Source organism: Pleurodeles waltl, chromosome 7, assembly GCF_031143425.1.
Source record: "Pleurodeles waltl isolate 20211129_DDA chromosome 7, aPleWal1.hap1.20221129, whole genome shotgun sequence".
Taxonomy (NCBI): Eukaryota; Metazoa; Chordata; class Amphibia; order Caudata; family Salamandridae; genus Pleurodeles; species Pleurodeles waltl.
The window spans coordinates 1247124222-1247147394 of NC_090446.1; positions in this window are offsets into that span (position 1 = coordinate 1247124222).

A 23173-nucleotide genomic window follows, 5' to 3' on the forward strand; every position below is an offset into this window, starting at 1 on the left:
AAGGCCAGGGAAATGGTCTATAATGGACATGACAGCCAACAAAGAGAAGCTGGAACAGGCGAGATGATGAAGAATGTCGTCTGCATAGAGGAGCACCTTCACCTCTGTAATGTCAATGGTGATTCCGCGTACCTCTGCTCAGAGGTGTTTGGTCACTGACAATGGCTCTAAGGCTATCAAGAGGAGAGTGGACAGCCTTGACAGGTGCCCCTGTGTATCTGAATGTCTGAGACAGAAAACCTCCACAGTTGACCTCTTCTGTAGAGGAGTCATACAGGCAAGGGTGGCTCCTCCATAAGGGCAGAGGAGCATCGCCCCCCCCGCCAGCAGCAGAAGCTGTAAACCCTCAGAGTACATGTGTATTTGGCCGACCGTCTTGGGCCAGCCAAACACACATGCGCAGTAGGCTGTCTCCAGCTCTAGAGAAAGCCTGCACAGGCTCCCAGTGTGCCAGGTAGCATGCTGGCTGGGTGCTCCCAGCCAATCCAGACACTGCTTGGAGCGGGTTTGGGATTGGCACAGCCGGCTGCAACAGAGACAGTGGAGCGGCACAGCCTGCGTTCAGGTACGTTTTTATTTTTTAAATAATTTAATGTATCCCCTACCTGTTGCGCCGTACCTGCCCCGCCCCGTTAAGAGCTGCGAGCCACGACTGCATACAAGAGCTGACCTATGGATATAAGGTTGTCTCAAACCACCATCTTAGACACTGCCCAAAAAAAGTAGGGCCACTCCACCCAATATCTTTTCTGCATTTATCAAAATCACTAATTTCTCCTCCTCATCATCCCTGCAGGCCACAAAAGGTGGGCGAAGGTCCGCAAATAATCGCAGGAAGTACAACCTTGTACGAAGCCAATCTGCGATTTGTATAACAACTGGGAGATAACCTTTTTAATCTGGCAGCCAGTATTTTGGCTAGAATTAAGATCTACATTAGTCTTCATTAATCAATGAGACCGGCCATTAGCTAGCATATTCCAGGAACTCTTTATCCTCTTTGGGGATGATTTGTATGAAGGCCTTTGTGGAGGTCATTCCCATAGATCCATGATCTGCAGCCTCCTTAAAAACCTATGCCAGAAGGGAAGACAGTTTCCCAAAAACTCCCTATGTGAAAGAGAATAGAGCAATTTTCAATTTAGAAGGAAGTACACTCTCCCTAGTTACACTCCAGTCACAAAAAGTATCACATACTTAACTTATTTGTTTAGAGGTGAGGAGTTAACCTCTAATTAAGCACCCTGTTGGCACAAGAAAGGAAAGATTATTTTTCTTTTTATATTAGGCTCTCACCATCGGGCCTCATCCCGGTCCCTAAAAACCAGGATGGGCTTGACCATGTTCCAGGGAGCAACTTGGATATTTTTCCTGCATGCATCTTGAAAAATAAAATTAAAAAAAAACTTTATTGGTGGTTGTTTGGGTATAGTTAAAAGTTATATCAAAGGGGATACGGCTATGTTGATCCTAATACTCTACAATCATCAATATATTTTAGCCCCTATATTGAAAGCCAAAGTCCAGGGATTTCTTCAGGGCGTACAAGTTATATTGCCCTAGTGTATACATTCAGGGCCTCATTCTGAGTTTAGCATGCGGCCGAGCCCATCTGCCAAACTCATTGGGTCAGAAGACCACCGCTCCGGTCTCCCACCTGCTGGCCCTATTACAGCGTTTCCGCCTGCTGGCCCAGTGACAAACTCACCACAACATTGACACCGGCTTGTAATCAAGCCAGCGGCAATGTTGCGGTGCGTCGGGGCGACAGATCCCTTTGCGCTTTTCACGCCTGTAAATCAGGCAGTGAAAAGCGTGACGTGGTTGTCCATGGGGGGTCCTGCACTGCTCATGCCAAGTGCATGGGCCCCCATAGAGCCCCCAGCACCCTGTCTCCACCCCCATAGGGCCCCCAGCACCCCATCTCCGCCAGCCTGTGCATGGCGGTAGAACCACCAAGCAAAAGCTGGTGGACACAGAGTCCTAATCCCCAGGGCAGTGCTGCTTGCAGTGCTGCCCTGGCGGATAAAGACCGCTGGTACCACCAGGCCGTCTGCCGGCATAAAAGTGGTAGTGCTGGCGGTCTGACCGTGGCACTTTCGCAATAATCATAATGTGGAGGTTCGACTGCCACTTTGGACCCCCACACTCATAATGCGGGCCCCAGTCTCTCATTCCATGCAACTTATACATGCACGTATAGTGGAGTTTCTACTCGCATAAAACATGCTGCCTGGGTGTCTTGATTCCTGTATAGGAATAGAGCTATATATCACAGGAGTGATTGCCAAGATGATGCAGTAATAAAAATGGTATTCATTCATCACTCTACAACGTTGCCAATATGGTTTTATTGTGCTCAGTGTTTCGACCACACAATTCCTGTTTGCATGTACGTATGCAGTGACAATTCAGTGTAAAAAATCTCATATTTTGTATTAAAAAATGTTTTAGATTTTATTAACTTGAAGGGTCGCCAAGACCCTTTGGGGCATATTTATACTCCGTTTGCGCCGGAATTGCATCGTTTTTTTTAACGCAATTCCGATGCAAAACTAACTCCATATTTATACTTTGGCGTTAGATGCGTCTAGCGCCAAAGTCCATGGAGTTAGCGTCATTTTTTAGCGTGGACACCTACTTTGCATTAATTATATGCAAGGTAGTCGTTCCCGTCTAAAAAATCGACTCCGAGGCATGTGCGTCGGATTTATACTCCCGGGCAAAATTCACGCCCGGGAGTGGGCGGGTCAAAAAAAATGACGTACGGCCGCTTTTGTGCCGTTTTTTAGCGCCTGCAAAAGGCAGGCGTTAAGGGACCTGTGGGCTCTGAAGGAGCCCAGAGGTGCCCTCCCATGCCCCCAGGGACACCCCCTGTCACCCTTGCCCACCCCAGGAGGACACCCAAGGCTGGAGGGACCCATCCCAGGGACATTAAGGTAAGTTCAGGTAAGTGTTTTTTTTAAAACAAAATTGTGGCATAGGGGGGGCCTGATTTGTGCCCCCCTACATGCCACTATGCCCAATGACCATGCCCAGGGGACAGAAGTCCCCTGGGCATGGCCATTGGGCAAGGGGGCATGACTCCTGTCTTTGCTAAGACGAGTCATTTCTATGGGGGTTAGGAGTGAAAAAAAATGGCGCAAATCGGGTTGAGGTGAAAAAATTGCCTCAAGCTGACTTGCCCCATTTCTTGACGCCCAAGCCCCATATCCCCCTACGCCGGCGCTGCCTGGTGTACGTGTTTTTTTTTAACGCACACCAGACGGCGCCGGCGGCTAACGCCGGCTAACGTCATTCAATAAGTACGGCGTCCGCATGGTGCTTCAGAATGGCGTTAGCCGGCGCTAATTTTTTTTACGCAAAACTGCGTTAGCGCAGTTTTGCGTCAAAAAGTATAAATATGGGCCTTTGTGTCATGCATAGGATGTTAATGCCACACATGATATATTGTGAACACAGTGAATACCATGCAGATATAGGTCATCAGACGGGGGGGCCCAAACTTTGCACCTGGAAGGAGAGGTGGGCATGCCCCTGTAGTCACACACTATTTTAGGAATCATGTCAAGGCACACAGGGAGAAAAGAAAAGAGAAATCATGTAAATAAAACCTACACGAGGTATATCCGACAGGATTAGGTAAAAGGAAAATCCTTCTAAGAAGAAAATGAAACGTAGAGGTTCAAAATTTGAGAAGGATAAACTTACCTCATCAAAGGAAGTATACTGGTATTTTCACCTACTTTCAAACCCACATCTCCAACCAACTCCGCAGCTGCTTGTTAGTGGAATGCTGGCATTTGTACACCCTGTTGTTTGACGAGCCGGGTTACCGTTCCCATCACATTGTGTGAGAAGACGTGGTGAATGTGCTTCTGTTTCTCAGATCGAAGGAACACGGGAAAAGCAGCTGTCGCATTCTGAGGGGGCTATGATCTCCTCCATCTGCGTCTCTCAGGAAGCAAACATTCAAAATATATACAGAATATTTACAGAAATTCATTTTTGTAATACACCCTTTCTGTGATAGGATTGTTAGGGAAACAGTATCATCTTGCATGTCTTATACAAATATCCAAGCAAGCCATCCTCACTCAGAGATTTATTGGTTGATAAGGCTGATATGGCCCCTGTGACTTCGTCCTCTGTAATACCACCCTCCAGGTACGTGAGGAAGGGCAGGCGAAGTGGCCCAAGGAAATCATCTATCTGAGCTACAGTGAGTGATAACCTGAGGAGTAAAACTCCGTGAACAGGCTCACTGTGTCTGGGGGCTGAGTCTGGAGGGATACAGACGTGGCTCTAAGGTCAGGCACCACTAACTGTGAGTCACTCTGAGTGGCAATCAGGGTGTTTTCTTTTCAGCCTGGTCGTATTTGTGCCAGTTCAGTTTCACTAGCAGTTTCTGGGCAGCCATGGTAAAAAGAGCATTTAGCCGAGACTTGACCAGCTCTAAACCTCTACGGGTGGAATCCGTCGGAGAACCTTCGTAGTGACAATCACATCTTCTACCCCACCAGAGATCAGTCTCGGCATTGCACTTAGCAATGGCTTCATCGCACATCATGACCCTCTGGAAGGTGGCTTTCCCTATGGCCCTAAGAGTCCTGTGTGGGGGGGGGGGTGGGGGGGGGAGCACAGGACCTATATTATTCTTCAAGTATCAATGTGTCCTTACAGGGCCTCTTTGTGTTCCACTAGTGTATAGTGAAGGGCTGCATCTGCCAGCTCACTAATAAATGGTACAATTGGGCAGAGGTCTAGGTCCAACCGGACCATACCATGACCCGTCTCTGACGCCTCCAGAACTGTGCAGCCTGTGACAGAAGGTAGGAGAGAAGGTTGTAGCAGGAAGTCATTGATGCAGGACTGCATGCCAAAATTCCCTGTCCGTGGACTGTAAGAGGTGCCAAACACCTCAAACAGACAAGAGAACACTGAAGAAGGCCTTGTCCATGCGGTGTCCGGGATCAGGTCTCCCAGGCCTCTCCAGAAGCTGGTCTGGTGCTAGATTCCAGTCTCCTCCCAGAAGGGGTAGTGTGGCAAAAGGTCAAAAGTGTTCAGGAGAGGCCTGCAAAGAAACTGCCCTTCTTGATATTGGGGACACAGATAAAGCCAAGTGCCAGCATCTTATCTGGGAAACATATTTCAGTGAAAACCCAGTGGCTTTCCTTGTCAGTCCAGATCCTAAATGGTTGGCAGGAGAGGTTCAGATGGATCAGAATGCCCCCACAACATTTATTTGAGCAGCTCCGATTGGGTGAGAGACGCCATTGGACCCTAGCTGATGACTGCTCTTAATCACCGTGAGCACCCAGTCCCACTTAGATTTCAAGGATTCTTTCAGAGATGAGTGCTTTTCCTGAATAAAAGCAACTTCGATTAACTGCACACGGAGATAATGCAGAACGTTCTTGTGTTTTATATAAATGACTATCAAGGCAAGTGCATCTTCGGGAAACAACCAGGGGAGAGCAAGGAAGGTAGACTAGGGAGTAAATCCTGGGCAGTCCCTGTCAGGAGTGCCTACCCAGTGGTCAGGGGTCTTCTGGCAAACACCACAGGGGTGGTGGCAACAAATGGCAGGAAATGGAAGTGAAGAAAGAAAGTGGAGATACGGGAAGAGGGAAAGATCTGTGGTGTCTTGAGCTAAGGCATGCACACTGGGGTGCCTGTAGTCCCTAGGGCCCTGAGGAAGTGGTATCTGATCTAATATGGGAAGGGGTGACCACTCATACCTCTATTGGTCTTGAGAAGTAGGGGGAGTGGTATATCGGGTCATGGACCCACAAGGAAGGTTAAGTAGCCAGAGACCTGTAGCTGATTGCGGTGGAAGGGGTGCTTGGGCAGAAAAGGAAACAGGGGATCTCAAAGGCCTCAAGGGTCCTGGTACAACTTTCCCCAAGCAGGAATCACTTCTGTGGGGGCACAAAGGTCATGGGGACATGTGAGTGGCTGGGGTTGACAGGGAAGGTATTGAGCTGCAACAGAAGGGGGCTCTACAGACTGTATAGTACTAGTATTGTACAGGCAGATGGGGACAACAAGTAAGCCATCAAATAAACACTGCCATGAAGAAAAAGAGGATGCCCAGTCCATCCAGACCAAGACAAGAATTCCAGGATACCCTAAACCGCAAGACAGAGAGGTCACACATCAACTACTCCATGGTCATGCTCCAGGGGGGGAGCACAGTAGACCATTGGAGTGCAGAATGTCATGCGGGCTCCCGTGGGGGGTCCTGATTAATTGGAGACCTGGAGTCTCTGTCCCTTTCTTTATGCAGAGCCTTTAACACTTAATTGAAGCTCATGTCATCTGACTCCTAGCACCTCCCAACTAGCAAGTTGTGCTGCTTCAGATTAGGTAGATGGGGAACCGTAGCGAGGTTGGCAGTAGATGAGTGGGGCCCTCATGTCCATTAACAAGTCCTCAATCGTATCGAGGGAAGTTTCCAGGTCACTCCCTATGCCTTCCATTAATGGAGATCTGTGTATGGGCCGCGTCCAATATCCCATATAATGTCCCAATGCCAAAGACTGGGCCATAGAGAGTGAAATTGCTTGTGTCTAATGTTAATGTCTGACGAGTAATCCACCGAAATGGAGACTGAATGGCTCTCAAAGAGCAGTGCGGATGAGGCATACTTCATTGTCTGATTGATGGCTCTGGCCTATTTATGGCAGAGAGTTTAGGAAATAATTGAGTAAGGCAGTTGGTCTTGGGGCCAATGAGCGAGAGCGGGCCCTAGGCATCCTTTGTAATTCTCGAGGTTCTGAGAAATTGAGCTCCAAAAGCTTGGGAAGGAGAGTCCTAAGGAATACCATCATATCCTCCCCCTCTGCCACCCCAGGGACACCCAACATAAGGATGTTGCCCCGCCTGGACCTGTCTTCCAAGTCTGTGACATAGTGCATGAGGAAAGCAATGTCTCTACCCCAGTCCAGTAAGACTGCACATTGGGATTCCACTTGTTTCAAGTTGATACTCCAGCGTATCTAGGCAGGTGGGGGGTGGAAGGTGGTGACCCTCAAGTGCAGGGATGTTATCTCTGAGGCGATTTTGCCATCTATGGTAGACAGAGGGGTCCCTATGGGCAAAATCTGTTTCAAGATGGGCACTATGGCCTTCGCAGTGGCTTGGGTCGAGATATGTGGCCCAATTGTGGACCTGCTTAAGGTGCCAGGGACTGTCCAGGCGATGCGTCGATGAGTCTCAGCAGAAGGGGTCCCCACAAATATGGTACCTGTAGAGTGCCAGACATGTTGAGGCAATCACCAGTCTCTCGCCCCCTTGCAGTGCACCACAATGTCTCCTAGATCTATGTAGTTCTGGTTCATCCTCCTGCAAGGTGGGCAGAATCCTGAAAGAATCCCGCAGGAGAGGTCAGCGTGCCATCAGGCAGCAGTCGGCACCCATATTGGGATCACTGACACTAAATCAAAGTAAATGTGTGCCTGCACAAATTTTCTCATCAATAATTTTACAGCAAATGTTTCACTGAAATTATTAATAATGACATAGAAGATGTCACTGGTGATGTAATATGTGAGATAATTAGCAGTGCATGACAAGGACGCACTTTAGAGTTACTTTTGGGCACAAGTTATATTTACTTTAGATAACTCTAACTATGACTGCTGAATGTCTATGGTTTTGTGTGTATAAAATGTGAACCTAACTATAGAGCCTCTGTAACCTTTAGATTTGAAGTGAATTTCTAAGATTTTTTAAATTCTACTTCCTAACTATAATGTCTCTGTAACCTTTGATTTTGTTCAGTGATTTCTCAGGTTTCTTTTAACGTAAAGCAATATTGAATTTTTACACCTCAATCCAACCTCCTCCCCTGCAGCGACCCCCACATACCATGCATAGCCAAAGGCCATGCACAGGATGGATGTTGGTCGCAGGGCCTGCCACCAACCCTACGCATTCAGCCAACCCTAAGCCGTGCACAGCCTTTGGCCATGAGCAGCAGGAGGTTGGCCGCAGGGCCTACGTCAACCCCTCGCATGCAGCCAACATCCCAAAGACAGCCAACCCGGGAGGGGCGCATGCAGCCCCCTTGCCCAGACTGATTTTGGTCCCAGAGACCCCATCCCTGGGTGTCCACTCACCTTTTTGCATGGGAGGCGGTACATGGCCCTCCTCCCTGACCCTTATTTGGTCCCAAGGGCCCCAATCATTTAAATTATGGTAGAGTGGCATGCAGCTCCCCAGACTGATTTCAGCCCACAGCACCCCATCTCCCGGGGTCCTGCTGTATTGTAATTGGTAAGGGGGACATACAGAACCCCAGCTTGGCCAATCTTTTGCCCCAGGGATCCCCTCCCCTGGGCCTAGGCATTTCATAATTATGCAGGTGCCACGTGGCCACCCCTTGCTGGGCCAATTTTGGGCCCTGGGACCCAAACTCCCAGGAATCCAGCCATACTGTGAATGGGGATGGAGGCATGGAGCCCCCCTCACTGAGCCAATATTGGCCCTGGAGACCCCATCTCCCATAGCCCAGCAATATAATAAAGTGGGAGAGCAGGCAGTCCTCCTCTCCGAGTCAATATTGGCCCAAGGACCTTAGCCCATGGGGCCTAAGAAAATTATTATTGGGGTAGGGGGCTGCAAGAACCCCTCCCTGGGTCAATTTCAGCCCCGGGGACATCACCCTTTGGGGCCTGGCTAATTAGTTATGGGGGAGGGGGCTGCATGACCCCTCTCTCGGGTTGATTTCGACCCCAGGGATCAAATCCCCTGGGACCCAGCAAAAGAAGAGTACGTGCCCTGGAGCACTCCCAGGGCACTACTTTACAATTGTTGGGGGATGCAGGGGGGACCCTAATGCCCCTATGGCTTCAGCCAGCTCCCTGCCTCTAGCAGGAGCTTGCCTTGCACCCGTCCACAGGGAGCAGCTTAAAATGCTGCTCCCTGTGGGAGAGCGTGAGCGGACGTATTGTTTGCTCTCACTTGGCAGGAGCTTTAAATTGCTCCCACCAAGCAAGATCAAACTGAGGTTTTCCTGCCTGCACCAATGCAGTCAGGGAAACCACTAAGTCCCAGGGGTCGGCACCCCGGGGTATAGATGAGCCGTCCCTGTTGGATGGGGTCCACTATTACCTAGTGGCTGACTTTTTTTTCCATAGACGGAGCATTTTTTGTTTTGCCATTAACTTTGGCACTACTTGACGATTCTTCACAAAGTGTTCAAAACCTATACTTTGGTCAGTTGAGCTGCTGCCTTGAAAGTTTTAGGGTGATCTGTCAAGCGGGGGCTGAGAAAAAGGGGGGTCCCAAAACACATTTTCCCCATTTTAAGTCAATGGGATTTTTCACATTTTCTAATACGACTACAGCCCAAACCGCTGGACGGAATTACAAAACATTTGGCAGAAAACTAGCTCTTGGCCCAGAAGCATGATTTTATGGTTTGGTGTGAATCTGTTCAATAGTTTGGTAGTAATTTAAGGTGAAAACGTATAGATAGATATAGGGATGCGGATCCAACGGACCCCGTGCTGATATTTGATTGGCTCCCAACACTTGAACAAGGAAATGCTGGCAGCCATCTTGGAACTCAGCTTCAGCCCAGTCCCAGAAAAAAAATGGAAGGCCAGGATAGGGACCCCACCAGGGCTTCAAAGCATTTTTTTTTTCTATAATGTCAGAAAAAATCCACTGATCGGGATCTGTGGAGTATCCTAACATTTAAAAAACAAAACAGGCAGGTTTCCACGGTTTTTGTTAAGCCCCTGGGTGAGCCAAGGCCAGGGGCCATTTACATCTTCTTTGTGGGGGGGGCTGTTTAGCCATCCACAGCCCCAGAGACCACCACCTCCCCGGGACTTTGAACAATTCAAATGTGGGGTCTATCTGGCTCCTCCCACAGCCCCAAGGACCGCTACCTCCCCAGGGCTTTCCACAAATTCAATGCAGGTGGCTGTGCACCCCCCACAGCCCATGGTACGCCACCTTCCCGGGCTTCCAACAAATGCAATGCGGAGGCCACATGGCCCCCCTGCAGCCCTGAGGACTACCTCCTTCCTGGGGCAATTTTTATGCTTAGAGGGGGGCCCCTTGAGGAGTCACTAAAAGCACTGGGGACCACCACCCTCATTGCCGGCTCCTTTTATGTCCTGGGGTGCCCACCTCCAGGACATAGCTGTTTGCTGTAACTTGGTGGGAGTTGAGAGCTCCCACCAAGTTACAGCAAACACTCTGCTGGCAGCGCAGGAGAGCTGTCAGAAAGCTCTCCCTCACTGCAAGCAAAGGTTTCCTCTGCCTCCCTGCCTGCAAAGATGCAGGCAGGGAGGCAGAGGAAACTGCTCTTACAGAGAGGAAGCTGCTTCAGAAGCTCTCTCTCTCTCTGACAGCAATGCTGACTCCAACAGGAGGTGGGGAGCCAGCTTGGACCATGGGGGCCTTCAGGCTCCCCCCACGGTCCCAAACATTGTGACTGGGAGCCCCGGGGGTATCCAGGTCACATGGCTGGGCACCATGGGATGGGGTCTCTAGGGCCTAGATCAGGCGTGGGGTAGGGGTCCACGCAGGCCCCCTCCCCAAAATAATTTATATAATTTGGAAGGTCCTCGGGTGATGGGGTCCCCGGGTCCAAGATCGGTCCTGGGGAGGAGGCTACGTGATCCCCCTCCCCAAAAACAAAATTAATAGTTAGGCCGTGACCCAGGGGATGGTGTCCTCAGGGCCAAGATCGGCTATGGAGCAAGTGGCCCCAGTACTCCCAAAAAACATACTAATTAGGCCGAGCCCTGTGGGATGGTGTTCTTGGGGCCGAGATCGGCCTTGGGGAGGGAGGCCATGTGGCCCCCATCCCCCCAAAAAATCAATAATTAGGCCAGGCCCTGGGAGGTGGAGTCCCCAGGGCGGAGATTGGCCTGGGGTGGGGGCGCCACGTGGCCCTACTCCCCCCCAAAAAATAATAATTAGGCCAGGCCCTGGGGCCTGCACCCCCTTCATGCACTTCTTATGATCTCACATATTACATCACTCATGACATGGTCAATCACATCACTGATGACATCTCAAATGACATCAATGATGGCATCATCCACAGAACCACTCACACATCCACTCATAGCCCATTCAAACTCTTGTACATCCACACACACAGCTACTCACATACTCATTCACGGACCCTTAAAACTCTAACACGCACCCACTCACTCACTCACACAGCAACTGACATAGCTATTCACCCACCCAGACAGTACTAACTCAGCTATTCACCCACTCATACAGCTTCTCACACACCCACTCACAGACCCAATCACCCCCTCACACATCCACTCATACACCAATGCAACCACTTACATACCCACCAACAGAGCCACACCGCTACTCACACACCCACTGCTTCACACATACAACCATTCACAGTACCAGTTGATGTGCGGTTGTTGCTATTGCGCTTTTTAGCTTGCTTTTACCTTTTACCTCTTGTTTTTTTCTTATCTCATAATTACAAAATTTACCACAAACTAAGAAATGATCTGGTGGCACTCACTGTGACTGTACTCTGTTTTCACTGCCTGGGTGGTGAAAGGGCCTGTCAGAGCCCTCCCCGTTTTTTTGGCAGCAGCCATTTTGTGTGTTGGGGCCCAGGATGGATTAGCAGACTAGCTGCTGGACACCTGCTGCTGCCACATGGAGCGACCATTGGTGTTTAAACTCATTGGGCAGCGGGTGCGCAGCGGATTCAAGCGTGAGTACCACTTGATGTGGGGTTGTTGCTATAGTGTTTTTTAACTTGCTTTTACCGTTTACCTTTTACTGCTTCTTTTTTTCTTATCTCATATTGTTAGACCTAACTTTTTGCCTGCCACTTTTTGGACACTGTTTTTACACTGTGCACTTTACCACTGCTATCCAGTGCTAAAGTACGTATGCTCTCTCCCTTTAAACATTGTGACACTGGTTCATACTCAATTGGTTTACTTAATCTACTTGGAAGACTCCAGTAAAGTGCACTACATGTGCCCAGGGACTGTAGATTAAATGCTACTAGTGGGCCTGCAGCACTGATTGTGCCACCCACATAAGTAGCCTCTTAACCATGCCTCATGCCTGCCATTGCAAGGCCTGTGTGTGCAGTTTCACTGCCAATTTGACTTGGCATTTAAAAGTACTTGCCAGCCTTAAACTCCCCTTTTTCTACATATAAGTCACCCCTAAGGTAGGCCATAGGTAACCCATAGGGCAGGGTGCTATGTAGATAAAAGGCAGGACATATACCTGTGCAGTTTATATGTCCTGGAAATGTAAAACTCCTAAATGCGTTTTTACACTGCTGTGAGGCCGGATCCTTTCATAGGCTAACATTAGGGCTACCCTCATATACTGTTTGCGTGGTAGATTCTGATCTGAAAGGAGTAATAAGGTCATATTTAGTATGGCCGGAATGGTAATACAAAATGCTGCTGACTGGTGAAGTTGGATTTAATATTATTATTTTAGAAATGCAACTTTTAGAAAGTGAGCATTTCTCTGCACTTAAATCCTTCTGTGCCTTACAATCCACATCTGGCAGGGTTAGTTGACAGCTCCCTTGTGCATTCCACTCAGACAAACCCCAAACACACGATGCTCAGTCACACTTGCACACATCTGCATATTGAACGGGTCTTTTTGGGCTGGAAGGGTGGAGGGTGTGGCACTTGCATGTCAAAGGACAGTAGCCTGCCCTCAAACAAAGGACTGCCACACCCCGCGCTGGGACCAGGGCAGACAGGATGTAACTGAAAGGGGACCTTGTGCACTTCTAAGCCACTCTTTGAAGTCTCCCCTACTTAAAAGGCACATTTGGGTATTTAAGCAGGGTCTCTGAGCCTACCAACTCAGACACTTCTGGACACAACACCACTGGTGAAGAATCCCTGAACCAAAACCTGCAACCTGCCAAGAAGAACTGCCTGGCTACCCAAAGGACTCACCTGACTGATTTTCTGCAAAGGACTGCTGCCCCGCTGTTGCCCTGCTGCCTTGCTGTCTTCTGGCAGTGCTGAGAAGTGCTCTCCAAGGACTCGGATAAAGTTTTCCTCCTATTCCCTGAAGTCTCAGGACCAAAAAGACTTCATCCTGCAAAAGAACTCCTTGTGCGGCAAAAATTAGACACATAGCCTGCAAAAAACAACGCACAGCCTGCATTGCGGTGAAAAAATCACTGCACGCCAAACCGGATCGACGCAGCCCGACTTCGCAAGAGAAGATCAACGCAGCATCAGCGTTGCAACTGGAACTTACACGGTCCACTGGATCGGAGCAAAGCCAAACTGGAACAACGCAGCCCGACTTCCTGAGAGGAATCGACACAGCGCCTGCCACGTGGTAGAAATTTCCATGCATCACCCACCGGATCAACGCAGCCCCTTTGAATTCATCCTGCACACCCAGGATTTCAACGCATCATCCCCGGGGCATCTAAAAACCCCGCAACTCGAAGCGGATCCCAGTCTATGTGCCGGAAATAGACACAAAGCCTGCCCTGCATGAAAACTCACCAACGCATCATCTGTGTGGCAGAAAAAATCAACGCACACTTCCCCGTTTATAACACATCTCCTCCTCTGTGGTCCCTTGCGGAGAATTTAAACGCAAACAGGTACCTTGTGCTTGCAAAAGACACTTCTTGCTTTTTAAATACTAAAGACTCTTTATATAATTTTTTTAGTGATATTTCAACGTATACTTATAGAATCTTGATCTTTTGACCTGCATTTATCCAGATAAATATTATATATTTTACTAAACACTGTATGGTGTATTTTTTGTGGTGTTATGCTGTGTTATTGAATGATTTATTGCACAATACTTTACACATTGCCTTCTAAGTGAAGCCTGACTGCTCAGTGCCAAACTACCAGAGGGTGGGCACAGGAAAATTTGGATTGTGTGACTTACCCTAACTAGAGTAAGGGTCCTTGCTTGGACAGGGGGTAACCTGACTGCCAACCAAAGACCCCATTTTTAACACATATTTTACACTGTCAAAAACACTTAAAAATAATTGAAATATTTACCACAAACTAAGTAATTATCTAGTGGGCACTTGCTGTGCCTGTACTCTGTTTTAGCTGCATGGGGGTGTGAACGGGCCTGTCAGAGCCCTCCCTGTTTTTTAGGCGGTGGACATTTTGGGTATAGGGGCCAGGGGTGGGTTAGCTGCTGGACGCCTGCTGCTGCAACATGGCGCAACCATCGGCTTTTAAACTCATTGGGTCGCGGTCCGCAGCGGATTCAAGTGTGAGTACCAATTGATGTGGGGTTGTTGCTATAGCGCTTTTTAGGTTCTTAGCTTGCTTTTACCTTTTACCTTTTACCTCTTGTTTTTTTCTTATTTCATATTTTATATCATCAAAAACGCTTGAAAATAATACAAAAAATTACCACAAACTAAGAAATTATCTGGTGGGCACTCGCTGTACCTGTACTCTGTTTTCGCTGCCTGGGGGGTGAGAGGGCCTGTCAGAGCCCTCCCCATTCTTTTTGGCAGTTGCCATTTTGGGTGAAGGGCCAGGGTGGGTTAGCAGACTAACTGCTGGATACCTGATGCTGCCGCATGGAGCAACCATCAGTATTTAAATAGGGTAGCGGGTATGCAGCTGACGCACACAGCGTTTGCGTCTAAGGCAAGCCCTTCTGTGCCCGTCCGCGCCAACCATGCTTGGGGGCCAGGGACTCTACCCAAACAGTTCAGGACCTTCCTCTCATCCAGTACCACCAACAGCCCCTGCTGGATTTTGCCACTAGGCAAATCTGTAAGGGCAGCTAGCGGGCTTGCCCAGATCGGCTGGAGGTGTGGCTCCCCACAGGCAAGTCTTCTATCCAGCAGGACCAATCTCTTATGCCTAAGGAATGGGGGGTAGGCGATTCGAGCCAGTTAAAATGTGGTTTAATTAACGCTTGTTCACTGATTAAACATAGTGCTGAAATTGTCAACATGATTGAATCCTTAGACCTGGATTGTCTGTTTATTACAGAAACATGCGCCAGGGAAGACTCTGGTCCTGATTTTACGATAGCTTCACCTCCAGGCTATGAATCATCTAGACTCGATAGAACTTTGAAGAGGGAAGGGAGTGATATTTAGGATAAACTACATTATGTCTTAGGATCTAAATAACGTTAGCCCAGACATCTGAGAAGGCGCCTTCTTTAAGGTTCGCCTTAGGAATAGGGCCTTTTGATCTATCGTCCCCCTGGTCCAAAGAACTCTTTTTTACTTCACTGGCCATCCATTATTCAGCCACTTATTGTAACCTCTAAGTGTATTGTGGTGGGAGACTTTAACTTTCACCTTGAGAATAAACAGGACGGTGCTACTGGTGCTTTCCTTGACCTTATGTCTAATTTTGATTGGGACATTAAGGTTACGTCAGCTACCCATCAGGCGGGGCACACACTGGATGGCATTTTATTACACCATGATGGTTGCACTTTTATGAAGAATGTGGCCCTTGACTGGTCCGATTATCGTCTGCTATCTTTTAGTGTGGCTGGAAGGGGGATGTTCACTAATATCCATCCGGCCGCCAACTTGATCGGACATTTGGGCAGAATTGGGGAGCAGAAGTTTTCACAGGCCTTGAGCGATGGCTGAGATCAGGATAGGGGGCTGTTTAGCTCTTCAGTGGAAAGGTACGAACAGGGGATAAGGGCAGCAATTGACTTGTTGGCCCCCTTAAGGAAGACTAAACCCTTGCCAGTAGGAAAGAATCTTCTCTTCTACGTAATTCCAACTCTCTATTGCCTCCCCGTGGATTTATTTCACAGTGATCGAAACAGCAAGCTTGCAATAAATTATATATTGGCAGTACAATTCGACCATTGAAAGTTAGGATTTTAGAACATTGGAGGGCGATCAACCAAGGGGATGAACGCTATCCCATAGCATCCCATATGAAAGTCTGTGCAGCACAGGGTACTCATAAAATGTTCAAATTTATAGGTTTCGATCACTGTGAAATAAATCCACGGGGAGGCAATAGAGAGTTGGAATTACGTAGAAGAGAATCGAAATGGATTATGAGAATGGGAGCAGTGGAACAGGGTTTAAATACGGACCACGAAATTGAATATTTTTTAGGGGACAAGTAGTCCAGTAGAGACTAGGGTGGAGAATCTATCCCATTAACTATTTAGGAGTGTGTGAGATATGCCTTTGGAAGTAAAACACAAGTATTGAAATATAAATTATCAGTCTTAGAATAATAGAGTTCGGTGAAAAATAGGGGCACTTACTTATGGGATTATGTGAGATTTGGCTATAAGAAAATATTAAACATTCATGTAAGAATACAATGTATTTATTATATGATAATGGAATACATTGAAATAATTGGTATATAAAGTGGAGTTAAATTGCTTAGTATATGGAATAAGATACACGTTTTATATTATTAAGGGAGGCTAATTAGTATATTTTATAATGCTGTATCTATTAAAACAAGTGTTGGAGATGGGGGCATATATAAAGAACTTCGACCAATATTAAGACTGAGAGATGTATAAGCAATTTGGAGCATGATAGCTCCAGTTAATATCAACATGTAAATAAAGAAAAATAGTCCATCGTCAGTTTTTACCATCCCGGAATCGGGGAGGACATTGTGTAGAGTCCGTCCTCTATTTTTACTACGTAGAGAGACGTATAAATAGTTGGGAGCTATGGCGGCCTCGGTTTAACCCCTTCTGTGCCCAGGACGTAATGGTTACGTCCTGAGGCACAGTGCTGCTGTGCCCAGGACGTAACCATTACGTCCTGTGCACAGAGCCCAGAGGGAGCGCTCTCGCTCCCTCTGTGGGGTTCCCCCCCACCCCCCCAAGTTAGGGATGGAAGGGGAAGCCCTTCCCCTCCCACCCCCGACCCCCCCAACCCCCCCTGTGACGTCAGCGCGCGAGTGCGCGCTGATTAGTCACAGGGTCTCCCCCATCGCGCTGGAAGCAGAGCTTCCAGCGCGATTGAAAAAGAAATGCTTTTGCATTTCTTTTTCAATCCCATGGGGGAGGCCCCGAGAGGCTTCAAAGGGAAGGAAATGTATTTCCTTCCCTTTGAAGTCTCTCACAGGTTTCAAAAGCCGGATTGCTTGCAATCCGGCTTTTGAAACCCCACTAGACACCAGGGATTTTTTTTTTTTCTTCTTGAAATTGGCAAAAGGGAGCGACCCCTTGGGCAAGGGTCGCTCCCAGGGGGGCATTTTTTTAGGAAGGCCTTTTCTGCCCCCCCTGGGGGCAGAAACCTCTAGGCACCAGGGACCATTTTTTTTTTTTTTTTTTTTTTGTGATGAATTCTTTTTTTTTAGGTGGGGAGCGATCCCTTAGGCAAGGGTCGCTCCCCTACGGGGCAATATATATTTAGGCCATTTCTGCCCCCCTTGGGGGCAGATTGGCCTATTTTGATAAGGCCAATCTGCCCCCAAGGGGGGCAGAAACCATTAGACACCAGGGAGTTTTCTTTTGCGCGCGAATGTCACGCAACAAAGCGACCCCTTTGGCAAGGGTCGCTCCCAGGGGGGGCAATTTTTTGGGAAGGCCTTTTCTGCCCCCCCTGGGGGCAGATCGGCCTATTATTAGGCCGATCTGCCCCCAGGGGGGGAAGAAACCTCTAGGCGCCAGGGCAAATTTTTTTTTTGTGGTTTTTTTTTTTTGTTCTTTTTTTTTTTTTAGAGATGGGGAGCGACCCATCAGGCAAGGGTCGCTCCCCTGGGGGGGCAAATTGTATTTAGACCATTTCTGCCCCCCTTGGGGGCAGATTGGCTGAGTTTAGGTCAACCTGCCCCCAAGGGGGCAGAAACCACTAGGCACCGGGGATTTGTTTTTTGGCGCCAATGTCACGCAGGGGGAGCGACCCCGTAGGCAAGGGTCGCTCCCGGGGGGGGGGGGGGGGTGGGGGGGGCAAATTTATTTTAGGCCATTTCTGCCCCCCCGGGGGACAGATCGGCCTATTATTAGGCCGAACTGCCCCCGGGGGGGGGCAGAACACTCTAGGCGCCAGGGCAATTATTTTTTTGTGTTTTTTTTTTTTGTTGTTTCTTTTTTTAGAGATGGGGAGCGACCCATCAGGCAAGGGTCGCTCCCCTGGGGGGGCAAATTGTATTTAGACCATTTCTGCCCCCCTGGGGGCAGATTGGCCAATTTTAGGTCAATCTGCCCCCAAGGGGGCAGAAACCACTAGGCACCGGGGATTTGTTTTTTGGCGCCAATGTCACGCAGGGGGAGCGACCCCGTAGGCAAGGGTCGCTCCGGGGGGGGGGGGGGGTTGGGGGGGCAAATTTATTTTAGGCCATTTCTGCCCCCCCGGGGGACAGATCGGCCTATTATTAGGCCGAACTGCCCCCGGGGGGGGGGCAGAACACTCTAGGCGCCAGGGCAATTTTTTTTTTTTTTTTTTTTGTTGTTGTTTCTTTTTTTAGAGATGGGGAGCGACCCATCAGGCAAGGGTCGCTCCCCTGGGGGGGCAAATTGTATTTAGACCATTTCTGTCCCCCTGGGGGCAGATTGGCCAATTTTAGGTCAATCTGCCCCCAAGGGGGCAGAAACCACTAGGCACCGGGGATTTGTTTTTTGGCGCCAATGTCACGCAGGGGGAGCGACCCCGTAGGCAAGGGTCGCTCCCGGGGGGGGGTGGGTGTTGGGGGGGCAAATTTATTTTAGGCCATTTCTGCCCCCCCGGGGGGCAGAAACCTCTAGGCGCCAGGGGAATTTTTCTTTTTTTTCTTTTTTTTTTTCTTTGTTTTTTTTTTTTTAGAGATGGGGAGCGACCCATCAGGCAAAAGTCGCTCCCCTGGGGGACAAATTGTATTTAGGCCATTTCTGCCCCCCTTGGGGGCAGATTGGCTGAGTTTAGGTCAACCTGCCCCCAAGGGGGCAGAAACCACTAGGCACCGGGGATTTGTTTTTTGGCGCCAATGTCACGCAGGGGGAGCGACCCCGTAGGCAAGGGTCGCTCCCGGGGGGGGGGGGTGGGTGTTGGGAGGGCAAATTTATTTTAGGCCATTTCTGCCCCCCCGGGGGGCAGATCGGCCTATTATTAGGCCGATCTGCCCCCGGGGGGGGGGGGCAGAAACCTCTAGGCGCCAGGGGAATTTTTCTTTTTTTTTCTTTTTTTTTTCCTTTGTTTTTTTTTTTTAGAGATGGGGAGCGACCCATCAGGCAAAAGTCGCTCCCCTGAGGGACAAATTGTATTTAGGCCATTTCTGCCCCCCTTGGGGGCAGATTGGCTGAGTTTAGGTCAACCTGCCCCCAAGGGGGCAGAAACCACTAGGCACCGGGGATTTGTTTTTTGGCGCCAATGTCACGCAGGGGGAGCGACCCCGTAGGCAAGGGTCGCTCCCGGGGGGGGGGTGGGTGTTGGGAGGGCAAATTTATTTTAGGCCATTTCTGCCCCCCCCCCCTGGGGCCGGCTGAGCTACTGGCCAAACACCACAGGTAGGCACCTTGCAAAAAACACCTCTGTTTTCTGTGAAAAAATATGTTGTGTCCACGTTGTGTTTTGGGCCATTTCCTTTTGTGGGCGCAAGACCTACCCACAGAAGTGATGTACCATTTTTATCGAGAGACTTAGGGGAACGCTGGGTGGAAGGAAATTTGTGGCTCCTCTCAGATTCCAGAACTTTCTGTCACCGAAATGAGAGGAAAAAGTGTTTTTTGGGCCAAATTTGGAGGTTTGCAAAGGATTCTGGGTAACATAACCTGGTCAGAGCCCCGCAAGTCACCCCATCTTGGATTCCCCTGGGTTTCTAGTTTTCAAAAATGCACTGGTTTGCTAGGTTTCCTCAGGTGTCGGCTGAGCTACAGGCCAAAATCCACAGGTAGGCACTGCTTTTTATAAAAAAATGTGATGTGTCCACGTTGTGTTTTGGGCCCTTTCCTTTCGTGGGCGCTAGTCCTACCCACACAAGTGAGGTATCATTTTTATCGGGAGACTTGGGGGAACGCTGGGTAGAAGGAAATTTGTGGCTCCTCTCAGATTCCAGAACTTTCTGCCACAGAAATGTGAGTAACATGTGTATTTTTAGCCAAATTTTGAGGTTTGCAAAGGATTCTGGGTAACAGAACCTGGTCCGAGCCCCGCAAGTCACCCCTCCTTGGATTCCCCTAGGTCTCTAGTTTTCAGAAATGCACAGGTTTGGTAGGTTTCCCTAGGTGCCGGCTGAGCTAGAGGCCAAAATCTACAGGTAGGCACTTCGCAAAAAACACCTCTGTTTTTTTCCAACATTTAGGATGTGTCCACGTTGCGCTTTGGGGTGTTTCCTGTCGCCGGCGCTAGGCCTACCCACGCAAGTGAGGTATCATTTTTATCGGGAGACTTGGGGGAACGCTGGGTGGAAGGAAATTTGTAGCTCCTCTCAGATTCCAGAACTTTCTGCCACAGAAATGTGAGGGACATGTGTTTTTTTAGCCAAATTTTGAGGTTTGCAAAGGATTCTGGGTAACAGAACCTGGTCCGAGCCCCACAAGTCACCCCTCCTTGGATTCCCCTAGGTCTCTAGTTTTCAGAAATGTACAGGTTTGGTAGGTTTCCCTAGGTGGCGGCTGAGCTAGAGGCCAAAATCTCCAGGTAGTCACTTTGCTAAAAACAGCTCTGTTTTCTGTGATGTGTCCACGTTGTGTTTTGGGGCATATCCTGTCGCGGGCGCTAGGCCTACCCACACAAGTGAGGTATCATTTTTATCGGGAGACGTGGGGGAACGCTGGGTGGAAGGAAATTTGTGGCTCCTCTCAGATTCCAGAACTTTCTGCCACAGAAATGTGAGGAACATGTGTTTTTTTAGCCAAATTTTGAGGTTTGCAAAGGATTCTGGGTAACAGAACCTGGTCCGAGCCCCGCAAGTCACCCCTCCTTGGATTCCCCTAGGTCTCTAGTTTTCAGAAATGCACAGGTTTGGTAGGTTTCCCTAGGTGCCGGCTGAGCTAGAGGCCAAAATCTACAGGTAGGCACTTCGCAAAAAACACCTCTGTTTTTTTCCAAAATTTAGGATGTGTCCACGTTGCGCTTTGGGGTGTTTCCTGTCGCCGGCGCTAGGCCTACCCACGCAAGTGAGGTATCATTGTTATCGGGAGACTTAGGGGAACGCTGGGTGGAAGGAAATTTGTAGCTCCTCTCAGATTCCAGAACTTTCTGCCACAGAAATGTGAGGGACATGTGTTTTTTTAGCCAAATGTTGAGGTTTGCAAAGGATTCTGGGTAACAGAACCTGGTCCGAGCCCCACAAGTCACCCCTCCTTGGATTCCCCTAGGTCTCTAGTTTTCAGAAATGTACAGGTTTGGTAGGTTTCCCTAGGTGGCGGCTGAGCTAGAGGCCAAAATCTCCAGGTAGTCACTTTGCTAAAAACAGCTCTGTTTTCTGTGATGTGTCCACGTTGTGTTTTGGGGCATATCCTGTCGCGGGCGCTAGGCCTATCCACACAAGTGAGGTATCATTTTGATCGGGAGACGTGGGGGAACGCTGGGTGGAAGGAAATTTGTGGCTCCTCTCAGATTCCAGAACTTTCTGCCACAGAAATGTGAGGAACATGTGTTTTTTTAGCCAAATTTTGAGGTTTGCAAAGGATTCTGGGTAACAGAACCTGGTCCGAGCCACACAAGTCACCCCTCCTTGGATTCCCCTAGGTCTCTAGTTTTCAGAAATGCACAGGTTTGGTAGGTTTCCCTAGGTGCCGGCTGAGCTAGAGGCCAAAATCTACAGGTAGTCACTTTGCTAAAAACAGCTCTGTTTTCTGTGATATGTCCACGTTGTGTTTTGGGGCATATCCTGTCGCGGGCGCTAGGCCTACCCACACAAGTGAGGTATCATTTTTATCGGGAGACATGGGGGAACGCTGGGTGGAAGGACATTTGTGGCTCCTCTCAGATTCCAGAACTTTCTGCCACAGAAATGTGAGGAACATGTGTTTTTTTAGCCAAATTTTGAGATTTGCAAAGGATTCTGGGTAACAGAACCTGGTCCGAGCCCCGCAAGTCACCCCTCCTTGGATTCCCCTAGGTCTCTAGTTTTCAGAAATGCACAGGTTTGGTAGGTTTCCCTAGGTGGCGGCTGAGCTAGAGGCCAAAATCTACAGGTAGTCACTTTGCTAAAAACAGCTCTGTTTTCTGTGATATGTCCACGTTGTGTTTTGGGGCATATCCTGTCGCGGGCGCTAGGCCTACCCACACAAGTGAGGTATCATTTTTATCGGGAGACGTGGGGGAACGCTGGGTGGAAGGAAATTTGTGGCTCCTCTCAGATTCCAGAACTTTCTGCCACAGAAATGTGAGGAACATGTGTTTTTTTAGCCAAATTTTGAGGTTTGCAAAGGATTCTGGGTAACAGAACCTGGTCCGAGCCCCGCAAGTCACCCCTCCTTGGATTCCCCTAGGTCTCTAGTTTTCAGAAATGCACAGGTTTGGTAGGTTTCCCTAGGTGGCGGCTGAGCTAGAGGCCAAAATCTACAGGTAGTCACTTTGCTAAAAACAGCTCTGTTTTCTGTGATATGTCCACGTTGTGTTTTGGGGCATAGCCTGTCGCGGGCGCTAGGCCTACCCACACAAGTGAGGTATCATTTTTATCGGGAGACGTGGGGGAACGCTAGGTGGAAGGAAATTTGTGGCTCCTCTCAGATTCCAGAACTTTCTGCCACAGAAATGTGAGGAACATGTGTTTTTTTAGCCAAATTTTGAGATTTGCAAAGGATTCTGGGTAACAGAACCTGGTCCGAGCCCCGCAAGTCACCCCTCCTTGGATTCCCCTAGGTCTCTAGTTTTCAGAAATGCACAGGTTTGGTAGGTTTCCCTAGGTGGCGGCTGAGCTAGAGGCCAAAATCTACAGGTAGTCACTTTGCTAAAAACAGCTCTGTTTTCTGTGATATGTCCACGCTGTGTTTGGGGGCATATCCTGTCGCGGGCGCTAGGCCTACCCACACAAGTGAGGTATCATTTTTATCGGGAGACGTGGGGGAACGCTGGGTGGAAGGAAATTTGTGGCTCCTCTCAGATTCCAGAACTTTCTGCCACAGAAATGTGAGGAACATGTGTTTTTTTTAGCCAAATTTTGAGGTTTGCAAAGGATTCTGGGTAACAGAACCTGGTCCGAGCCCCGCAAGTCACCCCTCCTTGGATTCCCCTAGGTCTCTAGTTTTCAGAAATGCCCAGGTTTGGTAGGTTTCCCTAGGTGGCGGCTGA